General features: G+C 41.9%; 1 protein-coding gene across 1 annotated transcript in view; it reads left to right on the top strand.

Annotated features, from left to right (window-relative positions):
- LRP1B (LDL receptor related protein 1B) overlaps nucleotides 1-25891 on the top strand; it is a 3634433-nt gene that overhangs the window by 3493566 nt on the left and 114976 nt on the right. The window lies entirely within an intron of this gene.

Below are 25891 nucleotides of genomic sequence, written 5' to 3'. Positions count from 1 at the left end.
AAATCAAAAACTCCTTAACATATTTCTTGTTTTACACTCTAGTTGTGATGGTAGATCACCATTCGTGTTAGGCTGGTGCAAGAATAAAAACACTTTAAACTATAAAGAAGTTAAAAGCAAATTAAGATTCTAGGGACCAAGCCAAATTTCTGAAATTTAAAGTGTATTAGGTAGTAAAATGCTTTCAACATATGATAGAGAGAATCAAGTAAAAAATAGTCATTGTAGGATGATAATTCTATAAACACTTAGCCATAAATGTTTGAAGTGCAAGAAAAAATAGTCAAAGCAAAAAGGCCTGTCACATCGGGTTTGGAGCGGCTTATGTTTGCCCCTATGGAATGCGCCTCTTTTAGGATATTTTTAGCATTCTCATGAATGCCAGCTGGGCAATCAAAATAATGTCCCAAACCTAGCTTGTAACAGCCATGTCTGACAGACAAATCGGAGTCAAGGAACAGTTAGTGCTCCATCAAGATTAAGTCAGTCTTTTATAATCTCTCTGGAGAAGACCAACTCCTCCGATAACCACATTTTAACTCACAAAAGCAGGGGGGCAATATCTATACAGTCCTCTACAAAGCCAAGCCCCAACTCATGATGATAAAAGATTGTGGGGGAACTATTTGGAATCATCAGTAGCCTTTCTATGAATTTATTTTCCATGATTTGTAATTGCCACTGTTGTGATAACCCCATACTCCTTTGTAAAGTGTAACTAGCTCAGTCACTGGTTTATGGCCCAGGTTACAGGCATTACTAAAAGGTCACTCGATAACCCTGCCCGTGTGTTGCACCCTTGCAGTGACAAGCGAATCCCAATTCAGCCTATTGTTAAAAAAGTACCCTAGATAATTAAAATTATTCATTTTGTCAATTTTCTTCACCCCCAAAGCATATTTTCTAGTTTTAGTCATTTTAAGCCAACACACCATAAAATATGACTTAATAAAATTTACTTTTAAGTCAAGTGTGAGCATAAAATCAGCAAATGCATTAAGTGATTTTTGGAGGCCATTTGCTGTCAGGGACATTAATGCTGTGTCATCTGCATAAGAGAGTAGCCGGACCTGGGTGCCCCCAATGCGTGGAAAGTCAATTTCTTTGTCTGACAAGAAAGAGTCTAGGCCATTGGTGTAAATTAAAAAAAGAAAAGGAGCTAAAATACATTCCTGCCGAACACCTTCTGTAGAGACAATAGGGCTAACTTTTTCCCCATGTAGGCCGTATCATATAGTTACAAATGTGGAACCGTGGAGCCTACGAAGAAGAGAAATTAGAGCTTCCTCAGCTCCCATTTTCCCCATAAGTGCCCACAGCTTGTCCTGATTTACGGTATCAAATGCACTGGACAAGTCCATGAAGGCCAGATGGGTAGAACCCTTCCTGGCCTTCATGTACTTGCCCATAACCAGGGACAAGTTCAGGCACTGTTCAGTGGTACCCATCCCCCTCCTAAAGCCATACTGTGTTCTTGCTATCACCCCTGTGTCTGTTGCCCAGCTTTCAAGTCGGGCAAGAACAACCCTTCCCAACAGTTTTGCTGTGGCATCAATAAGGGAGATTGGCCTATAACAGGCAGTGTCGCATCTATTACCTTTTTTAAACACTGGGACCACGATGGCCTCCTTCCAGGTTGCTGGAATAGGGCCGGTCACCACTGCTTTAAACACGTTGGTCAATAATGGGGCCCACAGCTTAGGATTACCTTTAAAAATATCTAATGGCACTCCATCCGGACCTGGGGCTAATTCCTTTTGCTATAACTTCTTCAACCTCAGCTACTGAGATTGATGCGCTTAAATAAGAGACCGAGGTTAGGTCTAGAGGCAGATCCTCACTGGGTACCTCAAGCTGGCGGCCATTGGGCTAAAATATAGCTGCAAAGTGAGTTTCCCAGGCATCCCCCAGAATCAGGGAATCCATCTTGCCCACCTCTTCATTAAACAGTGGGTGATTTATAATTTATCAGTAGCTATTCGAGTCCTTAAGGGAACTAGCTCTCTACAAGTCATTCAAAGCTAGGCACCTCAGTTCTTCTTCACTCTACTTAACTATGTTTTCAGAAGCCTTCCGAGCATATTTAATTTGAGCCCTGTCTCAAGGAGTTGCGTGCAATGCCAGCTTTAAAATGTCATGGGCCCTTGAGCATTCCACATTTAACCATCTGAAGAGATGACTAGGTTTTACTAATATTTTATAGCTTCTTCTAAAAATAATAAAAAAAATGTATTGTACCAAACATTATCAAATTATTTGGTATCACTACATTTGGCAAATATCTTTCACATTTGATAATATTATATGCTACTATCAGGGTGCTACAAAGTTTTGCATTATTTTTAAGGGTTATCAAATGCACTGAACTGTAGGAAACCTATGTATCCTCATAATAAGAAGCTCAGAATACTGGCAGAAACAATGAATATGGGGAAGAGATGAGTTAATTAAGATTAGTTAATTTTAAAAGTACCACAATGTTCAGGAGAAGCTGTCATCTTACATGCACTAGTCATATGAACCAAGCATGAAAAGGTTGGTGGAAAGGCAGGTCATAATACACATTGTGGTGTCCATTCCAGCACCACCACAATTGACCACCGCTGTCCCTAACACCGCCGCCGCGGGAGCTCACATGTCGGTGGTGACGGAGGTCTTGTGGCGGTCTGGCCACGCAGATCATAATCAGGTAGTTGGACCGTCGAGGGGCTGGCGGTCACACTGCCAAAGATGGTACCACCAAAGTCGTAATAAGGCCCTAAGATATTGGTTGTTTGAGAGAGGGGCATTGCTTCAAAGTATGTTCAACTAGAGACTTGCTATTGGGTAGACTTATTTTAAATTTCAGAGCTGAATGTTAAAAAATCTATAGTTTTGGCATCATTAGAGGGGTGCAATAGGGTTGCATTTTGGTCCCGTTTCTGTATTATCTATACATTATCAGATTTGAACAAGCCTTGATTTATGTGAAATCAGATTACCAGCAAGTGGGGTCACATAGTCTACTGGTATTATTATACATGGATGAAGCGGTCCTCATGGCTAAAACAACTATAGGTTTACAGTCCTTGATGATCTCCTTTGCTAAGTTCATGGAAGAACTACACTTACCGATTAACAAGAAGAAATCCTTTGTGATGATAGTTGGTCCCTGATCCGCCAAATAAACTAGCTTTAACCTAGGATCAGGATCCTGTGTTCCCCTTAAGAATAGATTATTCTCATATCTAGGCTTGTGGTTTGACTCAACAATAAGTTGACAACCTCTAAATACCAGGAGAAAGAAGGACTTTATACGCTGCTGGAGTCTCTAGCTTTGCTACAATATTGGGTAGTAGATCCAACAGGGATCTCTTGTGGATTTATAGCGCAAAATGTATCTTTCAAAGTAACCTAAGGAAGTGAAATCTGGGTTACATTAACCAAGCTGAACTGCAAATAGCGGAAAATAAGTGTTTAAGGAGACTTTTGTGCCTTCCTCAAATTACCTCCACTTTTTCAGTGCATGAGTAATTAAGCATAGGCTTTGTATCAGACATTGTGGCCTTTGGCCCCCTTGCCCTTTGGCTGAAGATTTGATAATTCGCCAGGTATTAAATTAAATAAGGAGATTGTACAAGACTGCCTGTCCCTGGATCATGCAGTACATATCCCATGGCTGAAGTATATCAGGGCCTCCTTTCAGAACCTAGGTAGCGGTGATCTATTTAGCTCACCATTAGTGATCTCTAAGTCTGACTATGCTTGGGTTAAAGAATTATTTTTCAGGAATAGGCCTATGAACAGATAAGGGGTTGAATTAGCAAAGCCCTTTGTCCGAAGTCATATTATGTTGAGGACAGTGTCAGCTACAGAACCTTATCTTCTTTCTATAAAAAACCAGCATGACATATTTCTGTCACTTAGGTTTCGACGGGACTTATTGCCCTTTTTGTCAGCTTGTCCCAGGGAAAAATACAGGGGGTATGAACTCACATCCTGCGGCTGCGACAATAGGTCTCTGCACGATATCCTGCACTTTACTATGTTCTGTAATGTTTATGCTATATCCTGAAAGGCATACCTTGTTCATATTTTGAAAAGGGCACATTTTTCACAAGTTATTTACAGATGCTTTCAGGCGATATTATTTGTAGGGTACTTACTTTTCTGAAGGTTGGCGTAATGTTAAGGAATAGCTGTGATTTAGGGTCTGATGAGTTTTAAATTGCCTATCAATTGCAATGACGCACTGTGTAACAACCTTTTCACTTTTAGAATTGTATAAAAATGTGCTCATGTTTTCTTTCACTTTTTAACTGTATTTATTGTAGATTTTGTTGGATGTATGGTTTTACTGCACTTAATTTTATGGTTTGTATTCTCAAAATCAAATAAAGCTAATTTGAACAATATGTCCCACATGTGTGCTACATTCTGAATGGTAAATGTGTAACTTTATGTAAATATCATTAAACAAATTGCATGATTAAAATGAGTTTGGATTAAATGCATCATTGAAATGCTATTCAATTTGGACAGAGCACCTTAAGTATCTATTCCATACCTTATTATAATTTTTTGTGCTTGGAAATAATGTTTGTTTGCCGTGTAATACTAAATTGTATTGAGCAGTGATAGACCCCAATATGACAAAATGAGATGTTAAGATTATGCAGAACTGAGACATGAATGGAACAAATTGCAGGAGAAATGTTAGCACGACAAGAGATTAATATAAATATTTCACATATTATCTAACTGATGTGATTAAAATATAATTAATATTTAAAACGATAAAAGTCTAGAATTATTACTTTAAATTATTTATGTTAAATTAGGTGTAGTGCTGTGATTATAGTACATGAGAATGGCACACAATACAAGATGGTTTTCTTTACTTTTCTTGTTAAGATGTGCAATCAAATTATTTTGCTGTAAAACTTCAACTAGTATATTGCCTCTATAAATCTGATACGTTAAGTTTAGGTAACATCAGCTACAAATGCGCATGCTCTCGTAATAAAATTCTTTTCCAAAAATTCCCGATTGGATTTGCAAACATGTTGCAAAGAAAGAGAGAAAGGTCCACATGTACTGTTTGCGTTTACCAAATAGTGAATTTTAGCAATTTGCTATTTATTAACTGCAAACACTAAAGTACTAACATGTGTTTAAAACTAGTGGGTCACAAAAAGACCAACCTCTTGAATATTAATGAGGTAGGTCTCAGATCGTGACCCAATGGGAATCGCAAAAATCACAGCGATGGTGGCCTACTGGGGTCAGCAGACCACCATATCTTTGATTGCTTTTAAATAAAGCAATATTATTTTTAATGCAGCCCATTTTTCTTAAAGAAAAATGGGGTGTTTCAAACAAAAAATTAAAAGATTTCTTTAGATTGTTTATAAGTGTAGGAAGTGGTCCGTGGGACCACTGCCTGATCTTAGCAAATATTTTTTCAACCACTCTCAAAGAGGAAGGGGTCCCTTAGGGACCCCTTTTTAATTGTGAATGGGTTACCACCAACTTCAAGTTAGTAGTAAAATGTAAATGTTTTAGGACCTCATTTCAGTAGCAAAACATTCGTACATACCAATGCGAATTGGTATTTGGAAGTGAAGCCCTAAAAACGACCCTTCCAAATACAAAATTGTGAACACAAATAGCGCTTTGGTAACATGTTACCAAATCGCTAGTTTTTTTTTGCACATTTATAAAAGAATTTTCGTGGTCGGAAACAACTCAATCGTTCATTTCCGATCGCAGAAATGCTACGTACATGTGGCCCATTATGTCTTCAAATGTGTAATTTGGTTGCTGATAAAACACCTTTAATAAAATCTAAAATAAATAAGATAGACAGTACAACATGAACCTCGAAATCTGATAGAGACTACTAGCTGCAGATTCCTTCACGTAGAATTATCCACAGGCGTGAGACTGGATCCAGAAACTTTTTGCCACAGCATTCCTGCGTGCCGGGGATGGGGCGACATCACGCGACTCCGCCCAGGCGTCGTCTGCTTATGTGACGTCAGCGAGGTCACATAAGACCCGCCCCGGCATGCCTACGTCATTTTTTTCCTTTTCCACGTGCAACACGGATCCGTTCCTTGCTACGGGCCTGTTTAGGGCCCCTTTCTTCTATTCTTTTTCAGGTGGAACAGTGTGCGAATACCTTCAGGCTTTAAAACTTGCACGTTTTGTGGGCGTCTTATGTCGGTGACGGACCCACACCTCATTTGTATGTGGTGTTTTGGGGAGGATCACGGCACCTCAGATTGTGAGGCGTGCCAAAAGTTGAAGCCGAAGTCGCGGAGGGAGCACCGAATGAAACCTCTCTCGGCGTGTCTCTCCAGGTCGACGTCCTCGCCTCGGTCTGCTTCGGGAGACGGCTTCAGGACCGGCCGTGGTCGTCATCCTCGCCTTTCTCCGATGTCACATGAGCATCGCTCCCCGATGGGTAAGTGTCGCAGTTTGTCCCCGGGGGCTGGTTTCCGGCCTACCGGGGGATTGGCTTTCCACGGGTGATGCGGCCCCACGTGTCGTCCTATCCACCGGTTCCCGGTGTTGGGGCATCGAGAGTCCAGATGGAGACTTACGCGGCGGCTTTGCAGGCCTCGCTAGCGTTTCTTCCTCCTTCCCCTCCTGGGGCATCAGCGGATCCCTCGCTCTGCGCAGGGGCCTCTGCGGCGCAGCTGGTGGCTCCGGCCCCGGTGCCGACTGGTTCGGATCCAGGCTTGTAGGATGTGGTACTCTTGGGGTGCGGCTCCTCTGTGGCACCTCCTTCAGGCCACGGCGTCTCTGCCTCACCGCAAACTCCTGCGGGGGTCCCTGTGGTGTAGCTGGAGGTCACCGGGGCTCGTGTCGCATCCCCAAGCCCCTCTCAGTACCTTGACAGGGTGGTCCTGTCTAAGGCCGAGGTGACACCGCTACGGCACTGGCAGCAGCTGGTCCGTGCAGAGCCACAGGGGTCAGTGGACTCTCCTCGTCCCGCTCTGGGTCGAGGCTGAGGGCAGACCCCTCGTCCCTCTCTGGGCCTCTCTCGTACCTTCCCACAGGTGGCTGCCTCGTTGGAGGGTGAGTCGGAGGTTGCATCGACCCTGGCGCTGCCACAGGGGTTGCCGGGTGACCCTCACCTCCTTCTGGGCTGCGGCCGGCAGAGAGCTTTGGGCCCCTCCCCAGACCTGTCACGTTCCCCCACGCAGGTGGTTGCCTCAGCAGGGGTCGGGCTGGCTCCGTCCTGGCGCCACTCAGGGGCCGGTGCGGCTCCAGCTCTACTCCAGTCCCCGCTCCGGTCTCCGATGTGGGGTGACTTGGAGGTCCCTTGCCCGGCGAGGCTCGATGGCGCCAGTGTCCTGCCTCAAGCAGTGGAATCTATGGCTCCGCACAGGAGCCGTACCGCAGATTCGCCTTCGGATGCTCCTTCTTCTCCAGAGGCGGACAGCATATTGGTATCATCCTCACCAGAGACTGGTCGGCGAGTGGTGTCCTTTTCACCGGCGTCGAAGGCGGGTCCCCGCCCTTCCTGAGGCAGAGGTGTTCATCGGAAGAGCGGCAGGTCCCTCATTCTTCGGCTCCTCCTGACTTCCAGGTCTGGCCCTTGCCCGCCCCGCTTGGCCTCGGGGACGGTCGCCTTAGTTTGCAGCCGTCGCCCACGGAGGAACTGCTTTCTCCGCCTCGGGGCCCTACGAATGCAGGTGCGGCCTTCGCTCATGCGGTGTCCATGGCTGTGGGCATCCTACGCATGGGTGACTCACTTTCCGGCGGACCATCTGTTGGAGGTCCTCCAGCATGGCTCTGGTGGAAGGGAAATCTTGCTTCCCTTTGAAGGTTCGCTCCTTTCTGCCTTGACATGGGCTTGGAGGTGTCCTGCCTCCGGGGACCCGGTGCCTCCGCATCTTCTGCATCGGCACCTTCCAACGCCATGTGATTCGGCGTGCCTGTCCATTCACCCCTCAGCCGCCAGCCCCCTTTTGCGGATTGCTTTTCCATCCCTACCGCCCCTGTTGGCTCCGCCGTCCAGAGAGGCCCGCTGGCTGGATACTTGGGGATGCAACATTTTTGCCTCGACCAGCATGGCCCTGCGGGCCCTTAACACCTTGTGCGTGCTGGCTAGGGCCTCCTCCTGTTTGTGGGACTCGGCTGAGTCTCTGGGCGCTGCAGCGTCCCAAGAGTCTGCTCAGGTGGATTTGCGGCATCATGCATTGGATGGCCGTGAGCTTGCGGCGTTTATTCTCCGCTCCGCTCTGGACGTCTCTGAGGTGTTGGGCTGGGCCATGGCTTCCTCAGTCGCTCTCCGTTGCCATGCTTGGCTTCGGGACGGCATCTTCCCCGAAAATATTCGGGAGAGGCTCATTGATCTCCCATTTGATGGCAGTCCGTAGGGTTGCTTCTGGGCCTTCTTAGTCCGGCTGTTATGGTTGTGGAGTATGTTTTTCTGGCCGTTTACGTCCTTCCTGGGACTTTGGCATTGTTGACTGCTGGACGGCCCCTTTTGTTGTTGTGAGTGAGTCCTGCAGGAGTTGTTGCGCAGACTTGGCCCTGAGTTTGGACCTTCTGCTTTGCTTGGGCTGATGTCAAGCCTGTAGCGGGGGTGCTTTTTTTCCCCGTGGTTCTTTTGTTTCTTCCCCTGCTGCGGAAGTTATTCCAAAGCGGGTTCCCAAATCTTGGGAATTCACGTGTCCTATGTGAGGTTACTGTAGCTGTCATATGGCTTGCGCTCTGCTGGAGGGTTCTGGTCACCTTCGGGTACCTGTTCTCCATGGTGTTTACGTAGGTTGCTTTTGCTTTCTGAGGTCGTGTCCTTGGTGGCCCGGGCCTCTCCTCCTCTCCCTGCTCCCCTTCTGCGGTGTGGGATGTCCCTGTGTTCTCCCTTGCCAGGTGTCGCCTACTCGACCTTCCCTGGGCCGCGGGTTGTTCTTCTTGCTTCTGGCCTTGACTGCTGGCATTGTTATGGCTGGTAGGTTGTTCTTCATCTGGAATGGGCTCGCCTTCTACTCCCTAGTTTCCTTGGGCCCTCTAAGCTTCTTCTTCTTCCTCCGTTTTCCTGTCTTGGCATTCGGCGGAAGCTATGTTGCCTTTTGGGGGAGTGGGGTGCTTCTGCCTCTGAGTCCTTGCCCTTGGTTCCTCTGCTGTGAGTGTATGAGCCTCTTCAGCCTTCTTTCCTTCCTACGCCCCCTTGGGGTCGTGGGGTAATGCTTGCGGGAGTTCCCTTGGCCGGGCAGGGGCGAGGTTCTACCTGGTCCACAGATCTGGTGCCCTATGGGTCCCTCTGTCTGCATTGGCTGGTGGTGTCCTTTTGCAGACCCTCCTTCCCAGGGGGTATTGCTAGGGTATCTATTCTACGTGAAGGAATCTGCGGCTAGTAGTCTCTATCAGATGTACGAGTTACTTACCTTTGGTAACGAGGTATCTGGTAGAGACGATTCTAGCCGCAGATTCCTTCACGGCCCGCCCTTCCTCCCCTATTCTGCGAGGACCCTTGGGTTGGTCTTTGGTATTCGCCTCCCGGTGGGGGGCTGTGTCTCCTGTGAGTGCCTTCCTTGTGCTTGACGGGTGGCTCTGTCTGGGGGCGGTTCCTTCCTCCTTTGGTCCTTTTGGAGGATGGGGTTCCGGTGCTCCGGTGCCCTGCTGCTCTGGCTACTCCAGATTTTGGGGGGGATTGCTTTCTATCCCTGTCCTCCCTCCCCTACCTTCCTTTCATTGCTATCCTCTGCTTAAGGGTCTTCTGGCCTTGTCTTGCCCTGGTCCCGTGTGAGTGGTTGCCCTCTAGGTTGGGGTGTCTTGGAGGTTTGTTGTCCCTGTCTGTCTTGGGGCTGGTCCCATTCCTTGCTCAGGATGTGGGGGGTGGTTCTCCTATGTGTGCCATGCCTTTTACGCATGTTTTTGCCTCCGGGGCACAGGGATGGGAGGTTGTCTATGTGCTGGCAGGGTGACTGTGCAGGTTTCTGCTTGTTCTTCTTTCTTCTTTCCCTGCCCTTGGGTTTTTGCGGTGTTGGCACTACTCTGGTGGTGTTTTTTGTCACCGTTTCTTTCCAATTTTTCGGCTCTTTGCACACTGTTTCCATGCTTCCACAGTTTTTTATCTGGTGATTCAGCGTTGTGGTGCGGAAAAGTTCTCCGAAGAAAACTGACGTAGGCGCGCCGGGGCAGGTCTTATGTGTCCTCGCTGATGTCACATACGCGGACGTCGCCTTGGCGGAGTCGCGTGATGTCGCCCCTCCCCCGGCACGCAGGGATGCTGTGGCAAAAAGTTTCCGGATCCAGTCTCACGCCTGGGGATAATTCTACGTGAAGGAATCTGCGGCTAGAATCGTCTATACCAGATACATCGTTACCAAAGGTTAGTAACTCATACTTCTCTCACATTGGCAAATATTACTGTCTTTAACAATTTGGTCTTCTGAGTGCTTAATTTGTAAAAATAAGTGCCAGGGCCTTTGTCAGGATGTCACTACAAATTGACTACCCGCTGCCCCTGCCATTACTGCCAATGACACTACCAACACAATTACTAAGAATTATATTCCTACAAATTTGATAAAGCGGACTATTCAGGGCTCCCAAATCTAAATGAATAGCCTGGGAGGCAGGTTTTAGTCATTTTTTATAAACATCTGTTGTTGTGCTCATAGCAAATTTAGATAAACTCTTGATACTAAGGAGCGTGTTTTGGGTGTCTCTTCCAAATACCGAATGGCTATGGTATGTGTTACTGTTTTGCGACTGAATTCCAGTTGCAAAGCAGTAATACTTTACCATCATTTTAAAAGTGGTAGTAATCCATTTGCAAACGATAGGTCCCTTTGAGACCCTTTCCCCTTTGAGAATGTTGAAAAAATATTTTTTTAAGAGCAGGAAGTGGTCCCACGGATCACTGCCTACTGTTAAAAATTTCAAAGTATTCCATATTCCTTTAAGGAAAATGGGCTGCCTTGAAAATACTGTGATGGCTGCAATTCCTAATGGGTCGCAATTTGCAACCTACCTCATTTTTATTCGAGAGGTAGGTAGATATGCGACCTACAATGAATCACTATATGAAAAAAAATCCTACATTAGGAATACCAATTTCCTAATTGCGATTCGGATATAATCACAATTAGGAAATTGGTATTCCTAAATTATGTACATCTGGTCCTTTGTTATCTATTTTTTGTTTTTAAAGTAAGCTGAGTTACACTGGCAATGCCAGAATGGTCAAGAGTGGCATGTTGTGTTTTGTTTATTAATTAAATCAAATAGTAATTTTGTAATTTAATGGAGCAGAGAGTTTTGGTTGAAAATATATGTATGCAAATGTAGTCCACAACATTGTTCTACAATGTCTGCTTTAGCCTTAGTGCCCATTGTAGCGGGCTCTACCAACCATTAAAGGACTGCTCCAGTGGGAATGGGCCTTTAAAGTCTGGTAGAGCCCACTACGGAGGGCTCAAAGGCTGTTAGAAGGCTGTTAGAACATTCTGCACCTCGAGGGCAGAATGTTCTAATTTGGAAAACAAAGGCCTCAGAGAGCCTGAGGGGGACGAAATCCTCACGGGCTTCGTGAGGCCTTTGTTAAACTTTGGAATATTGATGACTAAGGCTTCTGCCCGCCATTAGAAGCCAAGAGCACTCCATTTCTTTCAATGGAGCTCACAACATTCTAATCTTCTAATAAAAGTAAGTATTGTTTTTTACATGTACTTTCTCTGTGCTTCTTTGTTCAGGTAGAAAAAAAACACATCTTCTCACAGTTTATGGTTCAATATGCACTGAGAAACATGCATGTTATTGAAGCAAATTCACAAACGTATTTATGAGGCTGTAGTACTACAGGAGTATTGTTTTGCACACTCTTACATTTTTTTTTAATTGACCCCAAAACAGCTATCAGCCTATCATTAACCATGTTAGGAGAGCACAGTCCTTTATATTTGTAATTGTATATGAATATTATGGAATATTCCTATTTTATTCCCATTTAACAGGCATGTAAGAGTATGTTAAAAAGGACTTCAGGAGTATGCCTTTATGTATTCTTAATTGCCTTTGTTGTTGGCCTATGTGTGTAGTATTATATACAATTGCATAGCTTATGGATGTGGACCTGCTGTCAGCACAATTTGGGTCAGCAGCCACGCTTGCTGCACCCCAAGTGTGTGGCTAGCGGCTTTAAACATTTAAGGAGGGGATTGAGAGGCATGGGCCCAGAATGAAGAATTAGCCAAAGACAACTTGAATTCAAGAGCAATGCTGCAACACATGAAAAGATGTATGAGCAGAAGGCCCTTGCACTATCTACAAAACGATGCAGGAAACTGAATGGGAGTCATTATATCGACTCAATTTTAGCAATATATGATTAAGTGATGAGAATAATCTACACAATATATGCGTAGCTGGCAAGCTTCCATGGTGTGCTGTGATGCTCCTATTCAGGTTTTTTCCTTTGAATTCTAGGACGGATAGTCCTGTTTCATAACGGAATAAACAAGACCAAAAATTCAAAGAAATATCCTGGACTAAATCTGCATATCATGCATGGACTTGGAAAACTTGGCAGGGCTGTAAAAGGTGAAGATGCAATGCCTTGGAATGAATGGCAATCACAAAAGTGAAAATGTGCATGTATAGAAAGAGGGAAAAGTACATATTACCAAACTCAAAGGCTTATAGTGTTCAAATCACCAGATTCATTTATTATTTCAGTCTATTAAGCTTGTGTGCCCAGGGTGATATGCTTCTCTCCCTAATTCTGGAAGGTTTAGTAATCTCAATGACCCGCAAACAGATTGAGTAATAGCAGCTAAAATAGGGAGAGAAGACTGTACTCATTACAGTATCAGAATTATGCAGCGTGAGAAATTTACCTAGCATTTAAACACTCATAGCTTCCTCAGAGACCTTGTATCTGTCAAATCCCTTTTTTCATGAGCTTTTCATACAGGCTTGCGATTTGGTTGTTTTATAAAGTGTGTGTGAGAAATATTTCATAATAACACTGCACTCACCCTCCCTGGTATAGACTCATCTGTGCAAGAGGCCATGCCGTCTTGGCTCTAATGAACATTGCAAAGCAATGTGGCCTTGCCTAGACTCCAATGTTTGAAAGCAATGAGTGAGCCACTCAATTTTAATGCCTTCCTCTTAAAGGTAGCAGCAGTATCACAACAGTGACAGAGCAGGAGAGAGCAAAAGTAAAGTACATTTCAAATGCAAAGAGTAATGGGGGCGCTTGCTAGAAAAAAATAATTATTTTCAAGGTAAGCTACCAATCTGGCAAGATGAACATCAAACTGCTGCAATCCCATTAATCAGGAAATAAAGCAACCATTGTGTTCTATCAGACCACAGCCTGCAAGAGCCACAACTTATAGTTGAGCACTGCGAGAAAGGCCTGCTTATGAAAAAAAAAGTAAGATGGCACAAAACCCAGCAGTAGTGTTCTCGAACAAAGCAAACTGAAAACAATGTCAAATATGAACAGGTCTGTGAAATTAACTAAAATGCACCTAGGCTAACTTCACAGTAACATCCTCAACATGTCTGTCGATTTTTGGGGAGATTTATGTGCGTCTTGAGACAAGAATAGGTATGATGATATAAACTGTGGTCTAGCAACACATTGAATCAATGGTGGTTAGCAGACAAATGGGACATAGAGGACACACTGCTTTCATGTGAGCACTGTATAGGCAGAAACATTGAAATATGAAAACATATAAGGGTTTGAGCTGACTTAGAATGCGTATGGATGTAGCAAAGTGAGGATGTCTTATGAGTGAGCCACAGAATCATCAACTCCAGAGACAGACACTTTTGGATGAAATTTCGATTTAATCATCCAGTGACACAAGTACCAGAAATTCCAAGCAGAATATTCTACTTGATGTCTCAATACAGTTAGACACTTTTTAAGCATTGGTCTTAGGGGGTGTTTCCCTTGATTGTTAGCCCTTGAAGGCATTTCACACCTTTTAAAATCAAATGCCAATTACTGGCTGACAGCAGTGTGAGACCAAATACAAATTTTGCTTCAGGAACTTCAGGCAGGGAAAAAGTAACTTTCTAAATGTTGCTTTTCCTTAATCATTCTTAAACATCTAACTTCAACCATTGACTTAAATTTTAATGACAATTAAAGTTATTGAGCTATCTTTATAGCTAGTCCCTCTCCTGAGATACAGCATGTAGGGAATTGGGTTATTAGTTGTGTGGTCTGCACAAGTAATAGGTCCACCATCCCCCTTATTTGGAATCAAGCACCCCAATGTAGAGTTTGACTCTTTCAGTGGAGCGAGGCAGTGCAGTCCAAGACCTACTCTGTGCGCTGGTATTCACAGTCACTTTCAACAATATAATAACTCTCAATAAATTATTGTTCAGTCAGTACTTTTTCTTTCGACAAAGGAAAAGTACATTTAATACACACACACTACTAAATGCTACACAATAATTTACAAATATGTCTATTGGCAGATGGAAAATACCATAAATGACATTACACAATCACCCTTGATACTCTAATGGGGTCATACAAACCTATAAAGTGAGACTATTGGCATTGTCAAGCTTCAAGAGCAACAAACAACATGATAAAATCATTGTGTGCTCAAATGCAGTTATCAAAAATATTAATCCTGTGCAAATGCACTTATTAATGTTAATAAATCTGCTTTCACTTTGATCACTAATTATTGACTACAATATGAAAACAAGAAAGTATTTAAATTGAGCAATACATGTGTTGGTGTGTTTTTATACATTTTCCAGCCCCAAAAATGCAATTATAAAAGCAGCCCCTAGAGTACCACATTTCTATTACGTTGCATTACAACCATAGCATTGGCTCCTACAGGGCGCTTCAGGTTATGGATCTCCTTTAAACACTTTCATGACACAACAAATTCAATGTTAAACACAACCCCTAGAAAGTGCAGCCCTTTCAGTTGTAGAGCAAAAGCTCCAGCCTTGGGAGTGCTTAAAAACAGTACAGAAATCCAGGAGGGGTCATGGATTTGCTGACCTCAAAAATGAAGGGTCAGTTTTTATTTAATAACATCCTTGGGGGAAGCTGCTGTGTGCCTGCAGACTCCCATGCCCCCTCTGTAAGGGTGGTGCCCCCTGCCTATTTTTGGGACCACAACAATCAGAAAATAACATAAACAGTGAAGACCCACATGGCATTATGGGTCACTCTTCCGAGAGCTGTAAATATGTTATGATCAGGGATGGAATCCTGGCCCCTTCAGAATAAGCACACCCAGGGGATTGGGTTTCCAGGCAAATAGGAGAATTAGGTGTGGGTGCCCCATGTATGTCCCCTCCCTATGGATGAATTATTTAACATTCCTTATGCCGACCCCCAGGCATTTCAACACCCTGGGGGAAATTGATGAAAACAGCTGCTGGGTCCCTCTTTTGCTTGCTCAGAAACACGAAGTTCAAAGTTCTCCATCCTTTTAAATACCATAACTTGGACTCTGTTGGGCTGACTTGGAAGATCTTGGGCTCATTGTACTCCTGATGGTAAGCTCTAGCCACCTGGTGCAGTTGAAGCAGATCTTCTCATCTCCAAAGTGTTGCCGTCCTCAGGGGGCTGTTTCCCATGGCTCCCTGTGCTAGCCTTCCTCCTGGTCTTGACTTCTAGATGCAAAAGTCCAGAACTTTCCCCCAAATGGTCCTCAAGGGGTTCAAGATGGTATGCCTCACTGGCCATTGAGGAGACCGATTGCTCCTGGGGTCAACTGGGCAGAGTCCTTTGTCCTTTCGGGGCATCCGAGGGATCTTTCTTCCAGTTGTCCATGGCTTTCCCAGGATCTAGCAGCAAAGTGCAGGAACATAGTCAGGCATGAGAGAGTCCAGGTTACAGACGTCAGGCACCCCTGTCCCAACCCTCCTGCACAGCATGCCAGGACAGTTTAAAATGGCATCATTTAACAGTCACTGGTCACATCTTCTTCTGAGGTCTCAGCTCCACCTGTTGCTAGCATCACTTCCAGGGTCTTGCTCACCAAAAGTTAAAAGATATACGCTCCTGGGTTGGCTCCAGTTGTCTTGGCTTCCTCCTTTGTTCAGTGGGCTTGGGTAGGCCCATCCCTGCTTTAGAGTGACAGCTCATTGATTGATGGAGATTATTCCATCTGGGCTGTTATCCTCGGTCAGGAAAATTTAACAACTCCATGTGACCCATAAAGTGAATTGCAGGATTGATATTCCTGCACAGGTTACACCCTATTCGATATGTCAATGGTCTCTGTTGGCTAGAGGGAAGTGAAACTGCACTCTCAGGCAGTTTTCTCGTAATGTGTATAGTATAAGTGTTACTACAGACAAAACATGAAAAAATGAAGGAACACTGACTTTCCCTATTAGTGTACACTAACAGTATAAGGCTTAAACCAGGTCAATAGCTAATCCTGCAGAGTCACCATTGTGCCAGGCTACCTGAGCACAGTTACCGGGCTGTGCACGACAGTAGTCTCCCAGGTGCAACATGCACACATTTGCACACACATTCACATGTAACCAGCAAAGAGTACACTTGCTGCTTTCTTAAAAGAAGACACTGGTGGTAAACATACACAGTCCATTTGTCAGGTGATTGCCATGGGTGAGACACATGTAGTAAGACTCACCCACAGTAAAAAGTCCAAAAACAGCTGATCAAAAAAGCAAAAAAAAACTCTTGGGCCTACCGAATGAGAAGAACCCAATTTCACCACAGTATTATGATTATAGTCAGTATCTGGTTTTCTACATGAGACAGCTAGGCCTGCTGCAGTGACAAAATAGGTTTTGGGTACTGGTCACAGTAAGGACATGTTGACTTGTAATAATTTAATTATGTATGTGCATATTTATTGAACATTTTGTTAAGCTTGAACTGGACTGTGGGTATCAGAGCACTGTACACTTAGAACAATACACTAGCCATCATATAATGTCGTTACAAACAAAAGAAGTCTGTAAGCATGCATAGTGATTGTAAAACTCTGATACCTGTGGGTACTAGAGTTCTATACCTTAATATCAACACATTAGCTGCTGCATGATAGCTTTTACAAAGAAGGAGGACCATAAGCATGCATAGTAATTTTAAGAATGGATAAACACGATAGTCCTCAGTGCTGGTGGTTGACAGAGTAGGGGTAATAGTCTCTTGAATATGAATGTCTGCAAAGGAAAGCCATGGCATCTGTAGTATGTTGAATGTGGCAATAATCATGTGGTGTGGGCTGCCGGAGTAAAGGCTTTGTCTATGAGTGTTGAGCGGTGATAAACTGGAGTGGAGATAAGGTAATAAGCATGAACACTTTCATTTGCCGGATTGTTCAGGCAGTGTTCTGGTTGTAGGTATTTTGCAGGCAGAAGCACTTTGACTCTTTTCATGAATGAGGCAGTGTAGGGTTTGCCATATATCAGGTCGAAGAGATTTCCAGATTCTGGGGACATCTCATGAGAATGAGCGTGAACAGGGTTTTTCTTTTTTGAATCTGTGAGGCTCCAGTAGTAGTAGCAATTCTGAACTTTGTAGGCAGCATTGCCCTCCTGATCTGATGAGTTTTTGACCCAGGTATAGTGGAGTGCTGTGTGAGTGATGCATGCCATTTTGAACATGCATCACACAAGTCTGGCAATTGCATTCAAAGTGGCCTCATGGGTGCCAGAAGGATTTTTGAAGTGCCTTTGAAAATGGCATTACAGTAATCTAGTCAATCATGATTATGGCCTGTACTATGTTTTTGAAATCATGAATGGGAATAAAGGGTCTGACCTTTTTCAGAAGTCTAAAGTTGTGCATTGCACTTCTGGTGGATACGTTTATTTGTACTTTAAGTTTAAGGATTTTTATCAAGAATTATTGCTAGTAATTTGGTGTTGTCAATGACTTTGGGGTGCAGTTTAGTGAGTTTGGGTGCAGGATCCAGTCTTGTATTAGTGGTAGGGTACCTTGTGGGGAATCTAGAAGGAACTCTGTTTACTGAGGGTTGCGCTTCAAGTGGTTGCAGGCTAACCAGAGTTGGACTTTCATTTGGGTTTGGTTCAAGTGAAACACATCCCTTGAGAGAGGTTATTTTGACGTAGAGTGTTGAGTTATTTATGTTAAGAGATCCATATATAGACTGAATACATTAGGAACTAGCATGGATCCCTCTAGACGTCCTTGGTTTATAGGGAATGGGTTAGAATGGGCATCTTTTAGTTTGATTAGTTGGAAGCAGTGGGTGAGGAATGAGTGTATAAAATAATGAGTTGGATGAGGTGGCAGAACTGTTGCTTGTTCCGAACGCCAAACAGGACTACACGGCATGGCGGCATGTACGACATATTTACAGTTGTCATTTATCATCCATCATACGCTGTGGTTAGCAAAGGCAGGACTTGTAGAGTTTTGTCATTTCAAGTAAAAACATCACAAGCCTAAAATATCTGAAGTCTATTTATGATATAGGATCTCTATATCATTCAAACGATATAGATGCATACTTTAGCACAATTGAGTTGGATCATGAAGGCAGTAGTCACTTACATATGAAGAGTGCTCCACTATTTTGTTTACTTTGTCAAATATCAGGCCTGGGAGATTTTCATTTTTCTACGGTCCAGAGGTACACATCATGGCAACAGGTGTGATATAATGTTGGATCACCACTGTAGGATATTCATTATAGGGCTCTAAATGGTGCCACTAAGGTTTTTACTGTGTAGTGTGCCCCATTTTTATTTATTATTGTACTTTGTTCTGGGCCTCTTAGGCACATTTTACAAGTGACTTATGAAATTATAAAAAGAAGTGTTTTCTAAATGGCAGAATTTCCTTGGCATTTGTCAGTGCAGTACTTTTTGTCTTAACTACAGTTTTTGTAAATACACAATGCAGTGCGCACGATTAACCTTCTGTGCCTTATGTGCTTCTAGGATATATTGTGAAAAATTAGCGTATGCATTATTGTGTGAAATGACAGCTTCAGTATTTTGTCCTATTTTGTGAAAAATGTGACCTAGCATCCATTTGTCATGCAAGGATGATTTGTGCACTAAAAATTAGCACAACCTTGCATGTGTGATGTGAACAATAGCCACTCATGCTCCTGAAGATTTTTAACCAAACAAATTCTCAATTGCACAGTGTGACAAAATAGCACAATCTTTGGCATTGTGTGTAACAATCATAATAAAAATCACGTAAAAAGATTCTGAAAATTACCTAAGATTATGCCTTCATATAATGGATGTATAGAGAAGTTAAACAAGCCAAGCAGGGAGTTCCAATGTACAGTACACGTTTTATGTGGGAAGCACAGGACCTTTATTACTGTTTATCAATGGTAGACAGCAAAACAAGACATGAAAACATAAAGGGACCACAAAGTTGGATCATTTCTCACACCTATCAATAAACGTGACACACAAATCAATCAAGGATATTGGATGATAAAACCGTGATGGATTTGTTGTCTATCTAGGTTGTATGCTCATCGTTCGTTGACTTCCCATTCTTACATTTGTCCTGCCAAAGAGCATTAGTTGAATGACTGGATGGCTTTTTCTTTCCAAGGCAGACCTGAAGGGGCTCTAATTTTGTTTTGCATTAAGCACTCCATGGGAATGCATTTCCTTTCTTGTTCCTTTTATTGTTATTAGAGTCTGACCCTTGACAGAGTTCTCTTGATGGTGCTACTATATTTGCAGCACAGGAGTTCAGGCAAACATTGCATATTTTACTAGAAGTGATACCATGTTAATCCAGGTCGAGCACTTCTATGTTAATGATGCTCATGCCACGATTGGACAATTCTTGTCACCCTCACAGCACCACTCTCTCTCAAAGGCCCGTTTGGTACACATAATGAAACAAGCATGAAACCAGCATATTACCAATCAACAGTACTGCTCACTGGATTGTCCCCAATTTAAAGATGGCTGCTATGTTTGCACAATATGAAATTGTCAGGCATTGCTCAGGACTGAACTGAAACACCAAAAGCAGCCATAGCAAAAATGCTCACACCATTCCTGCTCCCTTTGACTCCTCATGGAACTTATCTCTTTCCATCAATCCATTCTCAGTGGCCCCTTCTCTTATCTTTCTTATTCCTCTCTGATCTCTTTCTCTGTTTCTCTCTACCTCCCTATCTTTCTCTCTTTCTTAAAGCCTCCTGGTGCCTATTGCAATTAAGCTGAGGAAAAGAACAGAAGCACCAGAAAGGGTCATGGGTTTTCAAAACTGATCTGTAAGGTCTCCTAGACACCGGGGAAATGCTAGATTGCATAGAATGCATCTCCAGCACTGGCTGTGACTTAGAGGCAGCACCTCCACTGTTTCCAGGCCATGCTGTGTCTGAGGTTGGATGCTGGAGCCTACTCACATGATGAGGGACTTGAAGCCATAAATTTGGCCACCCCCTAAGTAACATGATTAACGTACCTTGTTTCAATAAATTAACAGACGTCTGTCTCCTTACATAATGATCAAGACAAAGTTAAATTCACTACCGGTAAAATATTCAACCAGTCTCGTGGAGAATAACACCTTTTCAGCTAATTAAATGCAATAACAATGTTATCACAGCTTAAAATCTTGCAGGTATGCCTAGTAATTGATATAGGGTAATTGATAGAGAGTGAGCTGGTATTTACGATCTGCTTCACACCAGAGAGGAGATGGTCCTGGTGCCATTCCATCCTGATGCCTTTAATTCAAATGCACAGAGATGTTTTCATGTTGCTTCAATGTTATTAGCAACTTAGTCTCTAAGGCTACCCCAATTTTTAGTATTACACCACTGACTCCTGCTAAATTTATCATCTCTTGTGTCCCTCTCCCCATCTAAAGTTCTCTCTTTACCTCAACTCCTACACATTTGTATCTTTTTTTGACCCTTCACCTCTACTCTTTCATGCTTTTATCCAGCAGAGCTGAACACCACTCTCTGGCTATGAATATTAACAGTTAGAGGGAGACTGCTTGGATAAGGAGATTAAGAAAGAGACTGCCTGGCATCATCAGATAGAACAAGGAACATTTTTCTCCCCACTAGTATCCTATAGTAGCCCCCACGCTCAGTGTGGTCCCCATTTGTCCCATTCTTCTCAGCTCTAGCACAGGTTGCCTTTTACCTCAAGGACTCAGCTCCACAGCATGGTCACATGAACTACGGCCTAAGCTTTAAAAAAATGAAAGTTAAATAGTTAATTTTTTTGTTTTTGAAACACATCCCATTTTTCTTTAAGGAAGAGTGGTTACATTTCTAAAGATAAATGTTTTATTTAAAAGCAATCATTGACATGGTGGTCTGCTGACCCAACAGGGCACCATCTCTATGATGGCTGTCATTCCTACTGGATCGCCAATTGCGACCTACCTCATTAATATTCATGAGTTAGGTTGATTTGCAAGACACTAGGAATCGCTAATTTAATTTTAAAACTTTAATACATTAAGAATAGTGATTCCTAAATAGTAATTTGGAAAAAATCGCTATATGAAAACCCAAACCTCTATTCTAAACTTTTGTACATCTGGCCCCAAGTGCCTTGTTGTTTAAGGCTAGCAGCTACAACTGTCAAAACTTCCATGATTAAAAATGTAAATGGTTCATCAAAAAACCAGCGCCTGAATACCCTCACCGCTGACAAGTAGCATTCTACAAATCTATTGATAGATTGACTGAATACATTTACAGAAAAATAGATCCTCTAAAGATGGTAAAAGTTGTATCCAAGCCAAGGCTAAAATATTAACATCAAGAGCCCAATTTACTTGTCAGGCATCTGGTTGGCTCTTAATGAAAATCTTGTATGTCAATATCGATTGAGACTTCAATCAACTTCTCCCAAGCTTCACCTTTCAAACCTCTTTAACATGACAAAATGCAGGCCTTAAAAACCTTCCTGTAACCTCAATACTCAACTGGAATCATAAGTGAATTTTAAAAAGCAAAATCTAAAGCCCTACAGTCTTCCCTTCATTTTCTCTAAAGCCACTATTACCTGAAGGCAAAGGAAACCTCCAACTGGAGGTGACAGTGGCAGTTATCTCTTGAAAAAAATGGTAGAACTGACAAGTCTGTTTAGTCTCTTATTTAAGGACATGTCTATATGAGAAACATTATTGCAGAAACTGTCCCTTTGTTGATTAAGATAGAGAAAATGGTGTCTCATTTTAGAGAACTGCCTTAACAGACATCCTTTTCTTTGCAAGGGCCACATATTTCCCCAGGGTTCAAAGAAAGAAGGGACCCAAATGTTAAGATTAGAGGATATGATTGCTCCAAACTGTCAACTGATGAAATCGCTCTAGACAGAGCATACCCTTTTTTGCTGGAACTTGCCTTCCAGAACCTACAAAGAAAGAATTTGCTTTCACCAAATTAAGCAAGCTAATAACTCCCAACAGAGCAGCCCTGTCTGATTCCCCGTATCTATTTATCAAAATAGTGTCAGGGAAATAGAAATAGTTGTCTTCATTCCCATCAAGGAATACATTACAGGAATTGCCTTATTTAGCTTCAAAATGATCCACTAATTAAACCTCTGGGTTTATTGCCCAAACGTTTAATTAGAAAAGGATGACAAATGTGCAACATAAGGGAGAGAGTTTGTTGCCAAATGCTTAATGTGTAACCTGCCCTCCTGATTGGACATACACTTTGCAGCTTGTAAATTCACTGAACAGTGCATTCTATCAATATATGAAATGCCAGTTTGACCCCAGCAACACTGTCCCCCACTATGGATTTAGCAGTATTTCCAAATCAGTTTTACCGCCTCTCTCTAAGTATGTCTGGAAAGCTCATATTGCCACCTCCCACATGTGTCTGCAACAAAAAATGTACCATATCTTTCAGACCTCAAAGTACTTCTACTGGTCACTGAATAGCCGTAATGTTAACCAGTACCATTATGTATGTAGGTGCATGAGGGGTGCCCAGCTGTGAGTTTTAGGACATCCATAGGCAGTACTACCCCTAAGAGGAGTCATTCTGCGTGGGCGGAAATGCTGCAGTTCACTTGACTTCCAGTCAGATGAAGATGGGTCATGATGCAGGTGACACGTCTTAAAAACTTGAATTGGTTCTATAGATAGAAAAATGACTGCCTGGGCCTCAGCATCTTCAAACACAGGTTTCCATCCAAACATCACAGCTTTTTAGTTTTTCGCAAGTCCGCCTCAAAATAAACACACGATTCATATATAGCTTCTTGCTCTCAAAAGCGGCTGTTATGACGTAACCTCTTGTATCAATTTTAAAAAGTTTTAAAAACACGACATAAAGGCTATTGAATGTATAAAGTTACTGAAAGGTGCGTTCTAGCCACAGTATGCAAACGAGGGATGAAAACGTCAAAGTCAGCTCTTACATGTACTTGCGCCTATAAAATTGGTTGGTGTGTAACATCTTCACAAGCCAGATAGTTATGACTGTTTGGGCAGCATTAATACTTTGCACAGGACATGCAATGCGTGTGTTTAACACATCGACTGTGTTTTGGAAAAAGTATCTAAAGAATTTGGGGGCTGCTTTTACTTACCTTTAAGTGCGGCTTGATTAGGGAGGTGCCCCATGATTCCATCTTTGTAAAAACTAGGGGTGAGTATGACTCACGTAGTTCATTGTAATGTAATCACATTGACTTACTGAATAATTCTTCAAGATGACGCATAATTAAGCGAGGCGAGTAATTCTGCTTTAAGCACTAATTCTTAGCACAATAATGCGCCTTTTTGAACAAATTGGGAACAAGAATGCATTTTGTGCTAATACATGATGCTAAATGCAACACTACACAAATGGAGATGATAAGCACCAGCTTGCGCTTGCTAAATGTGGGTATTCAGACAAAATATTGAAAAAAAATAGGGAGGAGTACAAATATTGAGATTCAAATAACGTGACGCACAAATATTGTGTGCAAAAATATAATGGACAAGAATATCGATTTTATGGTAAGTAATATTGATGTTAAAAATATCTTTGTTGTTAATATCGTTTACAAAAATATCATTGCTAATAATATCGTTTTTTATTATTTTGATGTATTTTAGTATATATTTTAAATAGTATAGGTTACAAATTGTTTGTATAATTATTGCTAATGTTTTTCAAAATAGTTTGTTAATTTTCAGTTGTTTTTAAATTGAATGTAATAGTTTGGTTGTATTTTAGTGCTGTAGAGGGCTGTGGGATTTATAGGGGTAGGGCGCAAAATAATTTAATTCTATTTATTTAATAATTATTGTTTAAATATTAAAATGATACTTATTTAACTTTTGTACTTAATTTAATTTGCATTAATATTTTTTGGTGTATGTTGCGGTTTGTTCAGGGGAAATGGGTGTGAAGGAAATTAATTATAATCATTAATAAGTGTTGTCAATTAATAATATTTAACTGAGAATTAATTATGTAAATTGTGTAATTAAGACATTTGTAAGGTATTTGTGAGATGCAGGCTGTTGTGCTTCGTAGGGGTAAAGGGTGAGAAGTTAATTAAATATTATACATTTAGTATTAGTTAATTGTAATATATTTGTAATTGATCATTAATTATGTAAAACATGTAATTAAGGTTTTTTTAAATATATATTAGGTGCACATTTTGGGGTTTGTAGGAATAAAGGGAGGAAGCTAATTACATTTAATTATTTTATTAATAGGTTCTGTGAATTTTTTAATTAATTATCATGTATTATGTCCTGTATTGATTGTGTTATGTATTTTATTTGTAAATATTAATATATGTTTGTTGTTATAATTGTGAAAATATAGTATGGTACTTTAATGTCATTACTATTCAGCGACGGCCCGTATAGGGCGTGTTACCGGGGCGGTGACGTGGGGCAGAGGAGGGGCAGGGTGGGGGGTTGCAAAATGCGGCATACGGCCGATTGCAGGTAAGTTCCGAAAAAAAAACAAAAAACGAATTTCGTTGCGCGTGCAGCATCGCCAAATGCGATGCTGCATGCGCAACGAAATTCGTTTTATTTATTTTTAACGAATTTCGTTGCGCGCGCTGCATCGCATTTTGCAATGCAGCGCGCGCAAAGGAATTCATTTTATTTATTTAAATGTGTACTTACCTCCGTTCATCCATATTTCGGTGTTTACATTTCCCCACCCTGCCCTTCCCCCGCCCCGCCTCACCGCCCTACCGAACTTCCTCCACGAACAGCTACTGTTTGTTCATGTTGTTTGGATGTATATTATTTTTATCTTTATTTGTATTTGACAGTATATTAATTATATGTGTTAATGTTTGTAGTATGTAATACGTTTCTAGTAAAATGTATTATTTTACTTTGTTTACTTTTTATGTGTAATTAAAATGGTATGTTTTTTAATTGTTTCCAGTTTATTTGTTGCAATTTGTAATTTATTGTATATATAATATGGTATTTTTTTTAAAGCTTACAAAAAGTGTGTACATTGTAGCATAAATTATAATTATTGGTTTAAAAAATAGTTCTAAATGATATCTGTTTGAGTAGCCATACACAAATGTGTATGAGTTTTTTTAAGTATACAATGAATATATAATTTTAATGTATTTAAATATATTTGAATATATTTATTTTGATTTTAATACTGTTTACTGTTCATATATTTAATGTTTACTATGTTTCACTGTGTTCTTATTAAAAACGTATATTTTTGTGTTTGATATTAGTGTACGACAATTTTTTAAAATATTTTTGTTATATGCATTGTAAGCATAGGATAACTATATTTTTGTGCTCGATATTTTTGACACAAAATATATGTCTTCGATATTTGTGGTTTCGTTATTTTGTCAGTGAACCCTAATAGTGCCCTAGGGTGGATTTTTCCCTTGAACTAACTCCCGGCATTTAGCACTATTTTCTTAGTGCATAAAAATTCCCTTGCATCCAAAATGGGTGAGGGAATGCAGTTTG

This window comes from Triturus cristatus, chromosome 3_2 (assembly GCF_964204655.1).
Source record: "Triturus cristatus chromosome 3_2, aTriCri1.1, whole genome shotgun sequence".
Taxonomy (NCBI): Eukaryota; Metazoa; Chordata; class Amphibia; order Caudata; family Salamandridae; genus Triturus; species Triturus cristatus.
The sequence above is the reverse complement of the archived record's forward strand: the minus strand, read 5'-3'. Positions and strand labels throughout refer to the sequence as shown.